Below are 17,152 nucleotides of genomic sequence, written 5' to 3'. Positions count from 1 at the left end.
TGGATGAGGTCAAAAGATTACAGGAAGAAGCATCGGAAATTGAGCAGCAGGTTTGGCTCAGAGAAGGTTATGTGAGGGTGAAAATGAGATTTGGGTTTCAGCAGATGGAAGACCTGTGTTGCCAACTAGTTTGTTATCCCTGATGGCTAGACACTTTCAGGGTCCTGCACGCCTAGAGAAGGATGCTATACCTAAGCTATTTAGGCAGAACTGGTTTAATCCTTGTTTCAAAGTAATGACCACGGGCCAGATGTATTAAGCGTTTTCTCATTCACAAACAGGCCAATTTGCAAAATTGGCCCATTTGCGAACGGGGAAAAGCCTTTTGGGATGTATCATCCCAAAAGGCAATTGCAAAATAGGGAATCGCAATTTTTGCGATTACCTATTTTGCAAATGCATTTAGATATTTGCAATAAAAGCGATGCAGGAAGCGCTTTTTTAATTGCGACCCTGCTTTAAGGAATCTCAAATTTACCACCAACTTCATATTGGTGGTATATTGCAAATCCTTAGAAAAATGCACAATTTAGCATTTTTCTAAGTGCCATGTGGTGCACATACATGCCCTTAGGGCATGTATGTGCGCCACATGTGAACACATGCATATTTCAGGGGTGCAACAGGGTGTCCTTTTGACACCCTTGAAATTGCATGCACAATTTGCGAGTACCTATTGGGTACTCGCAAATTGGGCTTGCAATTCCTATTCATTCCTATGGTTAGAGATATGGGGTTGCCTGTTCTGCCTTCAAATGTGCTTGTGAATGTCTCAGATGATATGATCCTCAACTTCTGAAAAGAGCTGGCTGATGTGGTGCATTCTATCTCTCTCCAGGCTGAAGCTGCAACCGTTTCCCTGCATCAGGAGCACTGCCATCACCTCAATCCTGGGGGATTGGGTCTTTGTGAAAAAGCACGTTTGGAAGTCATGCGTGGAATCTCAATGGAAAGGTGCCTCCAGGTCATTTTAGTGATCACAGCCATCAAGTGTGTTGGACTGTCCCACTGGATTCATGCATCTTCCACCCAGTGAGTGAGATGTCTGAATGAAGAAGTGGTAATGCCTGCCACTGATTCGCAACCACAGTCCTGTGGTCACCCGAAAGGAGCAGAGCGGGGGTGAATTGTGCACTCAAGAGGCCCAGAGTCCTCCTGTAGGTTGACAACGCTGATCCTGGGGCAGGGCCGAGTAGTGTGACCAGGGGTGATCGTGAAATGAAAGAGCGGCCAAGAAGGCAAGAGAGACTGAGATTGAGCCTGCTGGTTGAATGTATTCTGCAGACTGTCACTGAGGAGACTGATGCATGTGGATTGAGTGACAGCAAAGATGCATAGCCAGTATTAAGGGGATCGAAAGTAGCCAGGGTGCCCTGTCTACGGTACTCAGCATTGGAATGGACATACTATGCCGCAAATAAACTTGATCTAATCTTTTATAATTGGAGGAACGGAGAACTGAGCCTGGAGAACCTCTATAATTGAATGTTTCAATGAAAGCCTTAGACCTGTGAATTGTTCATCACCATTCTAATGAGCTGTGCCCAAGATTTTTCAAACTTTCAGTTTTAGACCTTGCTGCACCGCATAAAAGGGAGAGGGCAGGAATGTGCCATATTTAACATTACGCGGAGAATTCCTGTCCACTCCTTGTGCTGCCACACAATGTGTTGCCTTGCGCCAATACAAGGGCACAAGAGGGTCTGTGCTGTAGGCAGGATTGCTTTTGACCAGGAAGGGACATCTTCCTGCACAAAAACAATCCACTGAGGCTTTTTCCTCTTTCTATGTAAGCTGCAGGAAGCTGCACATGCAGAAAGATGAAACAACTAGGAGAAATAAATATATTTCTCCTTATTACAACTCCCCAGGGAAAGTGTAACATTTGGACGCATTCCCAGATCATCTACTCATGTAAAATCTAGGAATGAGTAAAAATCCACGCATGGATGCGTGAGAACACCCATGCTCCATACATAGAACTCCTCCCGGTGCTGAGTAAGGCATGGCTGCAAGGTGGTCTTGCGTTGCTTGGTAAATCTGACTTTAGTGTTGTGTTGCCCTTCCATTGCCTTGGGTGACATAATGGCAATGCAACACTATGCTAATTCTGCCCTTTTTTTTATTGACTGAACTTTATTGAACTTTGCTTTATTCTGAATTCGTAAGATTCCCTAATGCCAAGGTTCCAGTGGAAGAGTAAGGTTGCCATTTAGTAGAAGAAAGATTAGGGCTAAGGATGACTCGCAAAGACTGCTGTTCTTAAGTTAATCCTGAAGTTTACCAAACAGTTTTGCTTAGTTGCACAAGTAGAAATGTTGTAGAATTTATACGTCTGCTTGCTGTTATTCTACCACACTAGACTCTACACCACTCCACTGTACACCATTCCACTGTACGCTATTCCACTATATGCCACTCCACTGTACCATAATCCACTCTACTCCACTTGACGACAGTACACTCTACAACAGTACACTGTAAAACACTGTCATCCACTCTACTGTACCACATTGCACTTATAACCACTCCTTTCGACAACAGTAAATTTCACGTTTCGGAATAGATTTTTTTTTATTTATAAAAAAACATTGAAGTTCAATGAAAAAAACAAAAGTTAAAGCTCTTTTATACTTAAGAAAACTTGACTTATTCTATGCAAACGAAAGTTAAAATACACAAACATTACAAATTCTAAAGATATGGTTTTACCTTACATTTATAGTTCACACACTACCTTCAAATTAATATAACTTTATTTATTCTTTAACTACATACCAAACTTAATTAACACAAAAATGTTAAATTGCAAACTTATACTTTTAATTTATAATTTATACAACATCTTCAAGCTATTATAATTCACACACCCCAATACACAGTGTATTCTACTCGATGGCCATACTACATTATCTATAACTTGCCCCTCTACCATGCACTGTGTTCTCACAAAAAATATGATTTGCAATGTCATAACAATTGTTGTAAATTATGTTATTTAAGATGGTATAAGTAAGATAATATAAAATGGTATAAGCAGTGCATGGAGAAGGCGTGAGTTTAGTTCATGTAGCTTGGCTACTGAGTGTCGTAGAGTGGCACAGAGTGGAGTAAAGTGTTGTACAGTGTAATGGCATAAAGTGGTTTACAGTTGAGTACTGTGTCGTACAGTCAGAGTTGTTGAGTGGAGTGCTGTACAGTAGAGTGGCAGAGAGTCTTGTACAATGTAGTGTCATACAGCGGAGTGTTGCAGAGTGGTGTGTTATACAGTGAACTGTCATTGAGTGTCGTACATTGGAGGAGAGTGTCATAGAGTGGAGTACAGTTTCACATAGTGGAGTGACATGTAGTAGAGAGGAGTGGAGTGGTATGTCCTAGAGTATATTAGGATGGTGTAGAATGGATGGGATTAGAGTGATGTAGAGTGTTGTACTGTGACATACAGCGTATTGGAGTGTTGTACAGTGGAGTGTAGGGGTATAGAGTAGAGTAAAGTGTTGGAGAGTATCATACAGTGTGTAGAGTCTTGTACAGTGGAGTAGAATAGAATACAATAGGGTGTCATACAGTGGAACTGCGTAGAGTGGATTGTAGTAGAATAGCATAGAGTAAGGTAAAGTTTCATACAGTGGAGTAGAGTCGAGCAGAGTCGAGTGGAATGGCTAAAGTAGTGTAGAGTAAAGTATAATATAGCGTATTGGTGTGACATTAATAGAGTGGCGTGTGTAATGTTGCGCCCTTCTGCCTCTCTTACCAATAACCACTCGTACACGTGGTGCGGTGATACGTGCTTTATTCCTACACAGGAGCGCCGGCTCGGAGCTCCGTACAGTTCGAATCCGCGCACATTACTAGACCGCTACACCACATCTCCCCCTTTTACCAAACAACATCCCGCGAAAATCCCCTGTAACTAGTACAGTCTTACTTGTTGTCCATGCAATATTCTCCAAACTTCCGGGGCAGTATGATTCTTCTTCCCCGTCTCGTCTACCGGTCAGGTTCACCTGTTTTCGGGGTGGTGGTCATGCCCCGTAGGTCAGGTGTCCCTTCTTCACCTTCCCGGCTTGCCTGTCCTTTTGCACTGCCCGCTCTGTCCTCTCGGGCTTCTCCTTCCTGCTCCTTCTTCCCTCCAGCACTGTGTCTCCTCTCTGCCTGGGGACTACGTCCCATGTCTCTTGGGGGGCTTTCCCCCTCTTCTGCGGAACTCATCGCCTTGCAAGGTGTCTCTGCAGGTGTCGCTTCCGCCACTGTTTTCTCTCCTGCCGGTAAGCACCTCGCCATGCGGTCCTGTGACCATATCTTCCCGTCGCTGAGAAGCGCCGATCGTGAGTATGGTTCCAGCACCTGGAACGGTGGTGTGAACTTGCTGTCTCCCTTCTTTTGCATGGTGGGTAGCTTGACTCTCACCCACTCCCCTTTTCCCAGGGCCACCTCCTTCGTGTTGTGTGCCCTGTCGTAGTGTTCTGTGTACACTGCTTGTGCCTTCTCCCAATTTTTCCGCATCACCGCTGGGGACCAATGGCTCTGTACGGTGAGTCGCTTCCAGGCCACATTGTCCTTCGTGAAGGGTTCTCGCCCCCTAAGCACCCGGAAGGGACTGTACCCCGTCGACGTGGGGGTGATACGATACGCCCACATCAGCCTTTTCAACTCCTTTTCCCAGTCCTTCCCTTGGCTTATGGCGGCTTGGACAGAACCCATGATCACTCTGTTGAACGTCTCCGCCGCACTGTTCCCAGCTGGGTGGTAGATGGGAGTGTGCCGGATGGAAATTCCGTTTCGGTCCATGAATGTGCCCCATTTGCTGGAGGTGAATTGCGGGCCGTTGTCACTCAGAATCCCTTTGGGTATCCCTTCCCTTATGAAGATATCCGTCAGGAATTCCAGAATCGTCTCCGTCTCCGCGTTGTCTGCCACATGGACTTCCGGCCACTTGGAATACCGGTCTACCACTACGGTAATGTACTTCTGGATCTCGTTCGCATCCGTGATGGGTCCCAGGACGTCGATGGAGATCTCCTCCCGCGGGTTATCCGGGCACGCAAATTTGCCCAGTGGTGGTCTTAGCATCTTTTGTGTTTTGTCTGCTTTGATGCAGTGTTCGCACCCTCGTACATGCCGTTCTACCGCTAGATCGATCCCCGGCCACCAGTAGTCCTCCTTGGCTCTTCCTTTGGTCTTTACGATGCCCAAATGTCCTTCATGGGTGAGTGATAGTATGCGTTGTCTCAATGAGATGGGAGGAACCACTTTGTTGCCGCGTAGCAAGAACCCTGGGTTGTCTCCTAGGGACAGTTCTTCCTTCACTTCCCAGAACTGTTTTAGCTCCTCACTCAACAACCTCTTCTCAGGCCATCCTTTAGTTACGTATGCTTTGATTGCATTCAACTGTTCGTCATTGCTGTACTCCTCTTCCCATTCTTGGGCACTTATTGCTCTTTCATGGTCGCCTGTGAAAGCTACCGCATAGTCTTCCCAGCCTCCTTCTTCTTGAATGTCCGCGATCTCCTTGGCCGCAGCCCTGCTCAGGAAGTCCGCCACACTGTTGCGGTGGCCTGGTAGGTATTCCACGTCGTAGACATAGTCTAACAGCCTGAGCGTCATTTTCGCAATCCTCGGAGTAGCGTGCTCGTGCCGCCCTGACGTGAGTACCTTCACTAGCGGCTTGTGATCCGTTCGCAGCAAGAACCGTCCTCCCCATAGGAATTGCCGGAACCTCTCCATCGCCAACACAGCTGCTAGCATCTCCTTTTCGATGACGCTGAACATGCTTTCGTTCGGCGCTAGCGCCCGAGATGCGAAACTGATCGTAGTTACACCCCCCTCTTTTGCATGAGGACTGCCCCCAGCCCTCGATCACTGGCATCTGTCGTCAGCATGGTGGGGGCTTCCGGATCATATCCGTGGATCGGCACCGCCTCACTGATGTTTTTCTTCATCTCCTCGAACTCCTGCTGATGCTCTCCCGTCCACACGAAGGTGGACTTGTTCTTGAGGAGTGACCTCATGAGATGCGTTTTAGAGGCGAAGTGGGCTACGAATTTGCTATAAAACTCCGCCATGCCCAGGAAGGTACGTACGTCCTCTTTGCTCGATGGTGTGGGCGCATCCCTGATGGCGGCGACATTTGATGACTTGGGTTCTATGCCGTGCTTGCTTATTTCATGGCACAGGTAGGTGACGGTGTTCACACTGAACTTGCATTTGTCCCATTGGGCGGTGAGCCCATTCTGCTGCAACACCGTTAGGACTTCTGCCAGTCTCTTGTCGTGTTCTTCTCGGGTGGCTCCCATCACTAAGATATCATCCTGAAAGTATTGGATGCCCGTCTTCCTGTGGAATAGCTTATGCATCAGCTTCTGGAAGACCGCTGCCGCGGACGCAAGTCCGAACGGCATCCTCAGGAACTTATAGCACCCGAACGGTGTTATGAAGGATGTTAGATGGTTGCATGACTTATGCAGGGCAATCTGGTGGTATGCGGATGTAAGGTCCACCGTGGAGAACCACTGTGCTCCGTGGGTCTTTGCCAGCATCTCGTTGATTCTAGACAAGGGAAACTTGTCGACGACGATGTTCTTATTCAGCTCTCTAAGGTCGACACACAGTCTCACCTTCCCGTTGGGCTTCTGCGCCACGACCAAGGGTGCCAGCCATTCCGCATTGTCTATCGCCTCGATTACGCCATTATCCTCTAACCTCTGTAATTCTTCCTGCACGGCACTTCGCACGCGGAAGGGTATTTTGCGCACCTTGTGGGACACTGGTGCTGCTCCTTCTTTCAGTTGTATTTTGTGCGTAAACTTCGCCATGCGGCCGATGGTGTCTTTGAACACTTCCGGGAACTCCTCTTTCCACCGCCTTCCTTCCGTGTTTGGGCCGTCATCCGTCATGAGAACTTGTATGTGCCCACCTGGGTTCAACTTTATGCCCAACGCTGCTTGATCTCTCCAGCCCAACACCGATGGTCCTTTCTCCGCCACATACAGTTTTCCTTCGCATGTGCGGCCTCGGAATTCGAAGGTGAGCGGACAGTACCCTACCATGGGTATCGGTTCTCCCGTGAAGGTCACGGGATGGATGTCCGTGGGCCTCAAGTAATAGGTCGTTTTCGGTGCGAAGTCTTCCTCCCATATCTTTCTTTGCACTATGGTGTAGGGCGACCCTGAGTCGGCCACCATGGTGGTCTGTATTCCTCCAATGCTCATGTCGCACCTGGGTTTTCTGTCCGTTACTGCCTCTATGCCCAGCACCTGCTCTTCTATGATCAGGATTTCATTCTCTTCCGCTTCTCCTTCGTCGTCGTCTTCTTCCCGCATCCCCTGGGCTACGAACTTCACTTCTTGCCTTTGGGATTTCCTCCTGCACACCTTTTCGTAGTGCCCGAAGAGTCCGCAATACAGGCATTTGGCGCCGAACGCTGGGCATCGTTTATCACTGGCTGCGTGGTTGTCGCTGCCGCACCTGTAGCAGGCCGTCTTGGTACTCTGCCTTTGTCCTTGCGTTCTTTGCGTCCTGGGGTCGAATCTTCTGTTCGATCGTGTGCCCTGTGGCCCCACCGGCTGTTTGTTGTCTGTCGTCCTCCGGTCCTCTACCTTGCACACGGTCTGTCCTGGGGGACTCTCGCGCTTGGCCGCCTCCCCGCATCTTCTGGACAGTTCTGCCTTCTTTACTAGTGCCACCACCATTTTCAGTGGCGCGTCCCCGTTGGCCCATAGTTTCTCTTGGATACTCGTGTTCACGGTGTGCATTATGATTTGGTCCCTTATCAGGTCTTCCTGGAGATTTCCGAACTTGCATGTTAGAGCTAGTTTTTGTAGGGCTGCTACATATTCGTCGACTGTTTCGCTTTTGCCTTGTTTCCGGTGGTAGAAGTTGTATCTGTCGATCGCCGTACACACCACTGGCCGATAGTGAGCGTCCAGATCCTCCAACGCGTGTCGAAACACGTCGTCATCAGCTGCTGGTCTATCTGCCTTCACCAAGTCCTGGTATACCCGTTGTCCAGCCGGGCCCAGGTTGTGCAGGAGGATCTTCTTCCGCCGTGAACTTGTGTATGGTGTGTCGCTCTCCTCCTCAAGTGCTTCTAGATAGTTGACGAAATACATCCTCCAGTCTTCCCACGGCATCTCGGGTGCTCCTGGCTTGGCTAAGAACGGTACCGGGTTTGTTAAGGAGCACATCTGGGAGGCCATCTTTCTCCTGCTGCTAGCTCTACTTCCTCCGGTCGTGGGTGTGCTCACTGTCTCTTCCTCTCCGCTGGCGCCGCTTCCGCCGCTTCCGCCGTCGTCCTCCGTGCCAGGACTGCTCCCGTCCACGGGGCTGCTGCTTGCTTCTTCCAAGGTGCTCTCCGCACTCTACACAGTGGGGTGGGACATGCACCGTGCCACTGCCTGTTGGGCCACTGCTTTGCGGGGTTTTCCCACTGCGGCGCGTAGGTAGGCGCCGCCTGGGGTCCTTTCGCGCTAGGGCTGGCGCTCGCTGACTCCGTTGCACTGCCGCGCTCCTGTGGGACGTGAGATGGCTGCTAATGGGCTGCAGGTGCTGCGGGGTTCAACTCGGGTGACTCTTGATATCCCCCTTTTGGATCACCAGCTCGTCGCCATTGTAATGTTGCGCCCTTCTGCCTCTCTTACCAATAACCACTCGTACACGTGGTGCGGTGATACGTGCTTTATTCCTACACAGGAACGCCGGCTCGGAGCTCCGTACAGTTCGAAACCGGCGCTCGAACTAACTCCCCGAAATGGCCACCACCGGACATCCTGTGACGTCACGGGACGGCGCGCACATCACTAGACCACTACACCACAGCGTGGAGTAGAGTGCAGTTGCGTAACATAAAGGCGAGTAAACTGTCATACATTAAAGTGTTGTCTTATACAGTAGAGTGGAGTGTTGTAATGTAGAGTGTTGGACAGTCTTGTAGAGTGCAGTTGAGTGTTGTACAATGGAGTGTACAGGCATGGAGTGGAGTACAGAGTTGGACAGTGGAATGTACAGGATGGAGTGGTGAAGAGTGTCGTAGATTGACATATAGGGTAGCAGAGTTTTGTAGAGTGGAGTTACATAGAGTGAAGGAGCGTGTTGCACACTAAAGTGGCATAGAGTGGAGTAGAGTACAGTGGAATGGCATACAGTTTAGAGCGAAGTGTGGAGTGGTACACAGGGCAATTGACTAGAGTAGAGTGGTGTCCAGTGGATTGGCGTAGAGTGGAATTGACTAATAGTGTAGAGTGGACCGGTGCACAGTAAAATGACGTAGCTTAGGGTGGTGTACCGTGGAGTATGGTAGTGTGGAATAGCATATAATGGAGTGGCACAGAGTGGAGTGGTGTTTAAAGTAATAGCATAGAATGGAGTGGAGTGGCATAGAGTTGAGTGGTTACACTGGAGTGGCAAAGAGTGGAGTAGCATACAGTGGGGAGGTAAACAGTGGAATGGCATTTGATTAAGTGGCATACAGTGGAACAGCATAGAGTGTAGTACAGTGGAGTGACATAGAGTGGAGTAGCATAGACTGGAGATTGGCTTCCCCCTGATTTTCAGACTGCAGGATGCACAGGTGTGAGAATCCTTACATACATAAGAGAACTTCACTGCTCTCGCACCTTGGATTTTCCAGTTCCCGGAAACATTTTTAAGCAGCCTAAAAGCAGCATTAAACAGTATGGAAGCACTAACATGGCATAACATCACATTCCCTGTGCTCTCCCTTTTCTCAAGTCCTGTTACCCTCAGTTCTTTGAAGTTGTATGTGTGTGGCTTAAGCGCTTCACAAATGCCATCTTGCCTTTGAGCGTTGTTTATGTTTAAGTGATAAAGCCATAATTTTAGCAGCCCTAACTTTAGATGATGACATACATATTTTGATAAGATCCGTGAAGCTAACAGCTTGATGATTCTAATGTGAAATGTGACTATGCACCGCTTCTACCTTGTTTCCAGAGAGAAACCACTTGATAAAGTGCACAGTGAGCAATATGGTTTGGCGGTAGACTTTCACAGAGACAGTTATGTTTTGTACAAATATACACTGAAGGATAACAACCATCTATTTATGGAGCCCAATATTCGTGCCTTAGAACTTTTGCAAGCACTCTTATTTTCAGCAGCCCTGGGAATTCATTCACAGGATAAGAAAATTGTTCTTGGCCACAGAAGGGCTATGGCCTGTATGTACCCATTAGGAAGCACGTTGATAGAACGTGTTACAGCGCAAAGGACTATTTTTTCCACCCTCCCGATATTTGAACCTCCCAGAGAATGTGCTTAACAATTCCTCTAACACTCTCAGGGGTCAGGGTGCAAGAGGTTTAGGGCACTGGTGCCCAACAGAGTTCCATGCCAGATCTTCAGGATAATCAACAATCATGCAATGTGCTCAATTTAGATTAAATTGATGTAACTTATGCACATTTTTTTTTTAGATAATTGAATACCCCTGGTTGGGTGCGGGCTAAAGCCTAGGTTTTTGGAAATTTTTGACTGAAGTGTGCCATAGTGGCATCCTACAAGCGGCCAGATGGGCTTTTTGTCATGTGCACAGCCCACCGAAATGCTCTAAACACAGAGGGGCATATGTACAAACCCCTAGCGGCCACCACAATGTCAACTTTTTGGACGTTGTGGTGGTGATAGGGGCTGCGCCTTATGTACAAGGCAGCGTTAAGCCACTTAACGTTGCCTTGTACATAAGGCCCCCTTTCATTCTATGGTTAGCGTGAAATGGGTGGGCAGTGGGTGTTGCGGTGGGCGTTCCACAGCAAAACTCATTAATCTTGACGCTGCCCCCTATGTACAAGGGTGGCGTACATAGGAAGCAGCGCCAACATTAAAAGACCAGGGAAAGCCTGGTCTTAAGTTGGCGAAATGAGGAGAAATGCATTGTTTCTCCTCGATGCCATGGTTTGTTTATGTACAACCCTTTAAAAAAAGTTACATTTTGCCACTTTCGTGTGTGCTGCATTTTAGGATTGTTTATAATGCAGGAAGGGACACCTTCCTGCACATAAACAATCCTCCCCTGCACGCAGACACTCTTGCATTATGGTGCAAGGGTGCCTTTGTTGGCGCTAAGTTGCTAAACTTAGCACCATCGCAGGGGGAAACGCAAGGCTGCACCACATTCTTGTAAATATGGTCCAGCCTTGCATCTCTCTCCGCCACTTCATTGTACATATGGCCCAGAATGTTTTCCTAGCAGTGCAGCTGTTACCTATTTATATCTAGGCAACGTAATCATGCGGCCTAGTAGGGGTTTGAATCAAAATCTCTAGATTCCACATTAAGCAACTTAACCATTAAAACTTCCCGAATAATTAAGAGACCATCTTGAGAGCATGATACATTTCTCTGCTTTGGTGAGGTTGCACTGCTCTGGGGGCGGTCAGGAGTAGGAGGTATCTCATGATTTCAAATGACTGAATCAGCTACAGTCTTTCCTGGAAGTCAGCAGCAAACATGCCAATAGATGTTAGAAAAAGGTTTTCATAGGATACAGTATCTTATCTTCCTCCAAACTCATTTATGCGGCTACGATTCCCGACTCTAGTTGGCCACATGCCCATCCGACAAGTCACAGCTGCACGTGCAAGTATTTGGTAGGGTAAACACAGCAATACAACCATGTGACCTAAAAGAAAAAGAGAACCGCTGTAAATAAGGAAGTAGATATTATTTTACAGCAAGGTACAGCTACAGTTTAAAATGACACTACCCCACTTTGACTATCAGACAGAATAAATTCAAGAAGAGACTGAGGAAAAAAACAAAAACAAAAGGGGGGGCAGTACTTCAGGCCACAGTGGTGGGGCTACCACTTCACGCAATGCGGGCAGTGACGTCCTCAGAGCCAGTATGAGAGCACACCTTGCCAATATGTCTGGCTTTAATGTGCTAACGCATGCAAACAGCATTTGTGCATGTCTGTACTTTTAGGCTTCAGCACATTAATGCTAGATCTATTGGCTTTGCTAATAATTTCCACTCAGACAGTAAGCAATGCTGGAGCAGTTCCACCAGACCTGCGAGTATTGGCTGTCAGAGCGATGTTTGGTACATAGAGAATCTTGTGCCTAAGTGCATATCTAACACATAAAAAAGAAGGCCCTGAAGCCTTATTGAAAGGTGTCTTTTCATACTAAAAGCAATGTAAGACACATAAAAAACAAACAAGTTATGGCGGATCTCCTAGTAAATGACGGAAAGTGCTCCCACAGACATCGAGAAGTAGACTTTTAGGAACCGTATTAAAGGTGTGGAATGTGTACTGGGATAAAGAAAAATTTTACGGGGCTTCTATCAGAATGGCATGAAATGAGGGGTTCTCAAAGAACTCAAAAGGAAGGGGCATTTACAGAGTGGAATAAGAGGGATAAATAAACAATGTAAAACATGTTTGTGTTTATATTTATATAGCACAGACCTAGCTGGGGAATATGGGAGCATTGTACATTTTGGAGAGTGTGACTGCTTACACGAAGTGAGAGTTTAAATCTTTGAATAATCCAGTTACACGCCATTATGACAGATTAGGGTCTTATTAGAATGTTGGTGGGAGTTGCCTCTGAACGACATCCCTTTGGTTTCGTAACCGACCGACCTCGGGTCTGCGGTCTGAAAGCACAATTACGATGCAACTGCACATGGTGCGGTCGCGGACTCCCCTTTCCCTACGGGAGCTTGTGCAGCAGTCGGAACCTGGCCACACACAAGCTCCCATAGAGAAATGGGAGTAACTGTAAACCGCTGCACCGGATGGCAGACACCTCACGGTGCCTGCCACTCAGTGTAGAGATTTACAGGGGACTTTCTGACTGGCTTTCCATGTCAGGAAGCCCGACATGGAAAGTCTGTCAGAAACCAACATCATAATCCAGATGGCGGAAACACCGGTCTTGCGGGATTATGTGGCCGACAGGCTCCGTGTGCCAATAGGAAGCCAATCGGATTGACCGTCCACTTTCAAATCTGACCGCCGTCATTGTAATAGGGGGGTCAGATTTGAAACCTTGGATGACGGTCAGAAAGCATCCGACTTGTGGTCGGAGGCTTTCCGAACGACATCCAAATTAGGGCCTAAGTGATTTGCTTAGAACTGCACAATTTCCAGTGAAGTGCCACTGTGGATTCAAACCAGGTCTTCATTACAAGTTTGGTGGTTTTGCGGCTGCTACACCAGCGCCACGCTGCAACACTGCCAAAACTGTAGTCAGCCTGCCGTATTCGGACTAGAATACAGGTCGGGCAGTTCTGCGGCAGTGGTACCTTTCTAAGGCTCATATGAGAGCCTTAGAAGGCCACCATTGTGGGAATGCCGCAGCACGTTCATGCAAGGACTGGAATGCACAATGTTGTGCATTTCATTCTGTGTATTTGTATTTCTACTCGGATCAAATTACCTGATCATCTTTTTCCTGGCGGCTAAAGCACTCACGGTGAGGATACCGGTATCAGCCTTTCAGATCCCTTTTGTAGCTGCCATAGTTGGTTTTACCTATTTCGTTTTACTTCCTAGTGCTGTTGTCTGTCTTGGCTTTAAATGAAACTTGCACAGCAATGATTGTTTCGTGTTATTGACCGATTTGTTTACTTTAATTAACATGCCCCTATCTAGTGCTTGCTGGCCTTTCAGACTCTTTTACTATGAGGCACAGTTAACTGCCAGCTCTATATATTTTTTTCAACACATTTATTTCACGTAGCACTTCCATGATATCCTTCATTGTTTTACTTTTATTTTTTGACTGTGTTTTTCTCAATTCGTGCTGGTTTAACACGGTCGCCTTATTTTGAGTCCATACAACTTCCTGGGCTAAGTTCCATTTTTTTTTTCTAGATTCATGTTCGCTTTCACGTGATCCCCTACCGTCCTACCTCTTTGACTCTGCACAGCATTTAAATACCGACTTTCGGAGAAACTATCCCGGAAACATTTCTGCACCTCAGTGGAGGATATTATCACGTTCTTCCCTCTATCGTGACTAAATTACCAAGGTAAGAACGTCCTTGTGCGCCCCTTGGATCTTGTATGTGATTATTTCCATCTGGTTTCATTTTCCCTACTCTACCCCTGAAACGCTGTAATTTGGCTTTTCACTAAAGAGAAATATACGTAAGCAATTTCTGCCTTGGGTTTTGATCCTTGCACCTAGGTTTAAATTATCATGATTTTCCCCAGTGCCTGCAAGCTCACCTATTAGTGTTCCCCTACTTACTTATGAATTGACAGAACCCGCAATCAGTCTCATTTTGTCCCATATATATTTGTTACTTAGCTACTTATACAACATTTTTTATTTTCCATTGTTGCTCGTTTTTTGCAGGAACTTATCTTTTCCTCTGTCCTGCTTTTTCGATAAGCGCACCCAATATCGATCGAGGAACTAATATTTGGCGTGTTGGGCACGTCACGGTGGACTTTGGCCGTGTTGCTGTCATAAGTTTCATATACCCGGAGTTTATTGCCCAACTAACTTCCTGGGTAAGCTTTATTGTTTTCAATAGCTACGTTGACCTTAACCCTAGCCTTTTCATGATTTATCTCTGATTCTACTCCATTTTTGTGTATCTCTCCACTACAGAATCGTTTCTTAGAGCTCTTTGAAGCTCTGAATCATTTCTATCCTTGCTATGGAGGGCCGCCATTAACTATCTATCTGATTTAAAGGTATTGATTTCTTCTCATAAATAACATCTGTTACCTATCCTTTATTGTTTTCTGTTCTTCTCTATCTTGGTATTTTTCTGACTATTTTTTGCACTTTTGTGATATTCCTACTTTTATGGCACACGGGTTATATTGTACTGTGTTATGTGCATTCACCTCACCTGAGAAGTTCTTTCTTGGTGCACCTCAGCTTTATTTAATTTAATTGAATGATCTTGTGGCTATCCTTTCATCTACATTTGAATCCCGGCCTAACTGACCCTGATCCCTGATTTCCTTAATATAGTCCTTTGGACCTTCCGGTCATTATTTTAATGTTTGATGGCATTCATTGACGTTAAATTAGAATGTATTAAACCACAGATTAACCTTAGATGTCTTTCAAGTCTCTTACTTTCTTTTTGTATTATTTTTTGACTGAACTGCAGGTGTTCATTGTGTGTCCCACACATTTACTATCTCCTTTGCCCTGATGAATGTGTAGCCCTCTGTGGGCCCAACACCGAAACGTGCGTTGGCTTTCATTACTCTGTGCCTACCTGAAGACTCGTCTGTCCTTAAGAACTGGGAGAGCACGAGTCCTCTGGAACCTTCATTTTGTGAAATTGTTCACTTTCTAATGTTAATGATTTTAAATCTATTTATAAAATGATTTGGTTTTGTGTAAATATGTTTTTGTTGAACAAATGAGTATGTTGTGTGAATGAAAGTGTGTATTATTGTGTTTTGTGGGACTTACACATATCTGTACCGTGGAATTCATCATTTTCTCCTTTTTTGAAAAGATTACTATACTGATTCTTTATGTTTAAATAAACTGGTTTTGAAAATTATTCCTCTCACGTCCCTCTGCCTTCTTGTGCCAGTTACAGCCTGTGGTTGTTTATCTAATTCAGACCCAGCTTTGGGCTTATTTATATTTTCATGTTGTAGGCAGTTGGTAATCTCTTGTGATAGTCTGATTCGACAGGCTCCGTGTGCCCATAGGAAGCCAATCGGATTGACCGTCCACTTTCAAATCTGACTGCCGTCATTGTAATAGGGCGGTCAGATTTGAAACCTTGGTTGACGGTCAGAAAGCATCCGACTTGTGGTCGGAGGCTTTCCGAACGACATCCAAATTAGGGCCTAAGTGATTTGCTTAGAACTGCACAATTTCCAGTGAAGTGCCACTGTGGATTCAAAACCAGGTCTTCATTACAAGTTTGGTGGTTTTGCGGCCGATACACCAGCGCCACGCTGCAACACTGCCAAAACTGTAGTCAGCCTGCCGTATTCGGACTAGAGTACAGGTCGGGCAGTTCTGCGGCAGTGGTACCTTTCTAAGGCTCATATGAGAGACTTGGAAGGCCACCATTGTGGGAATGCCGCAGCACGTTCATGCAAGGACTGGAATGCACAATGTTGTGCATTTCATTCTGTGCAGGAACAGGGGGTGCATATAGACAGGGGGGCACACCATATGCCCCCTGCATGCAACCCCATGCACCGAGGTAACAGGGGGCCCTGTAGGACCCCCTTACTTTTCTCTATGCCACCATTTCATGACAGGCTCACTGCCATGAAAAGGGTCAGAGTGAGGAAACTTGTAATATGCTTGGCGGCGTCGCAGCAGCACCCCAACCATATTACAACCTCACACCGCTGTGCCATCGCCGCAGGATCAGGGATCCCGGGCGGTTGTGGCTGTCCTGTGGCGGTCCCATCACTGTAGTTGTAATACGGCTGGTGGTTCGCCAGTCTGGTGGTCCAGGAGCCACCACCACGGGTTCGGAACTCGTAATTAGGCCCTTGTGGTATTTTCTATCATTTCAAATAATATACAAAGGGTTGTTGATTTTTTTTTCAGTTTTGGCACTCCAATACTTTCTTTTAATGGCTGTGCACTGCTGTGACACGAAAGTGCCAAGATTGCAAATTAGAACTATAATCTGGTTACTGCTTTGAGCTGCAGGTTAAATATCATTAAAAAATGCAAACACATGCCTAGGCCAAACTTGTACTCAGTCACATTTTCTTTTTTTATGAACAAAAGGGGGTTAGCTATAGATGACATGATGTAAATGTGCACATGATGCACCAGAAATTAATTGCGGTAAATAATGTTGTCAGCCATGTTTATGAAGGAGCTGAAATTGTGGAAAAATTAGAATACATCTTCTTATGGTGAACATTCACAGCACAAGACAATGCTGCAGGATTAGATTGAGAGATATGAGAATAACCAGACAGAGACCTGGGCATAGACCCATTTATATGGAATGTGTAAGCATGGCCATGGACCTGCTTACCCCCTGACACTGGGATGGACAACACCTGTATCACCAGCTAGTGAGGAGCTCATGTTCCTCCACCTAAACAGATGCCTGATGATCTCTTGCAGGAAGATGAAAGTGCTAGCTAGCAGTCTAGGGAAGTGTTAACACATTTGACCTTTTGTCTGCTGGGGAGACGATGATCGGAGCCTGAGGCTGCTGA

The 17,152-nt window shown here is 46.5% G+C and overlaps 1 long non-coding RNA gene across 1 annotated transcript; it reads left to right on the top strand.

Moving 5' to 3' along the window:
- Positions 1-13,879: 13,879 nt before the first annotated feature.
- Positions 13,880-15,482, top strand: LOC146856203 (uncharacterized). Its single transcript, XR_014980916.1, has 4 exons — positions 13,880-14,001; positions 14,331-14,488; positions 14,589-14,674; positions 15,103-15,482. It is a non-coding gene; the product is annotated as an uncharacterized LOC146856203 (long non-coding RNA).
- The last annotated feature ends 1,670 nt before the right edge of the window (positions 15,483-17,152 follow it).

The sequence above is a fragment of the Triturus cristatus genome, chromosome 4_1 (genome assembly GCF_964204655.1).
Source record: "Triturus cristatus chromosome 4_1, aTriCri1.1, whole genome shotgun sequence".
In the NCBI taxonomy this organism is placed as follows: domain Eukaryota; kingdom Metazoa; phylum Chordata; class Amphibia; order Caudata; family Salamandridae; genus Triturus; species Triturus cristatus.
This window is presented reverse-complemented; position numbering and strand designations above follow the sequence as displayed.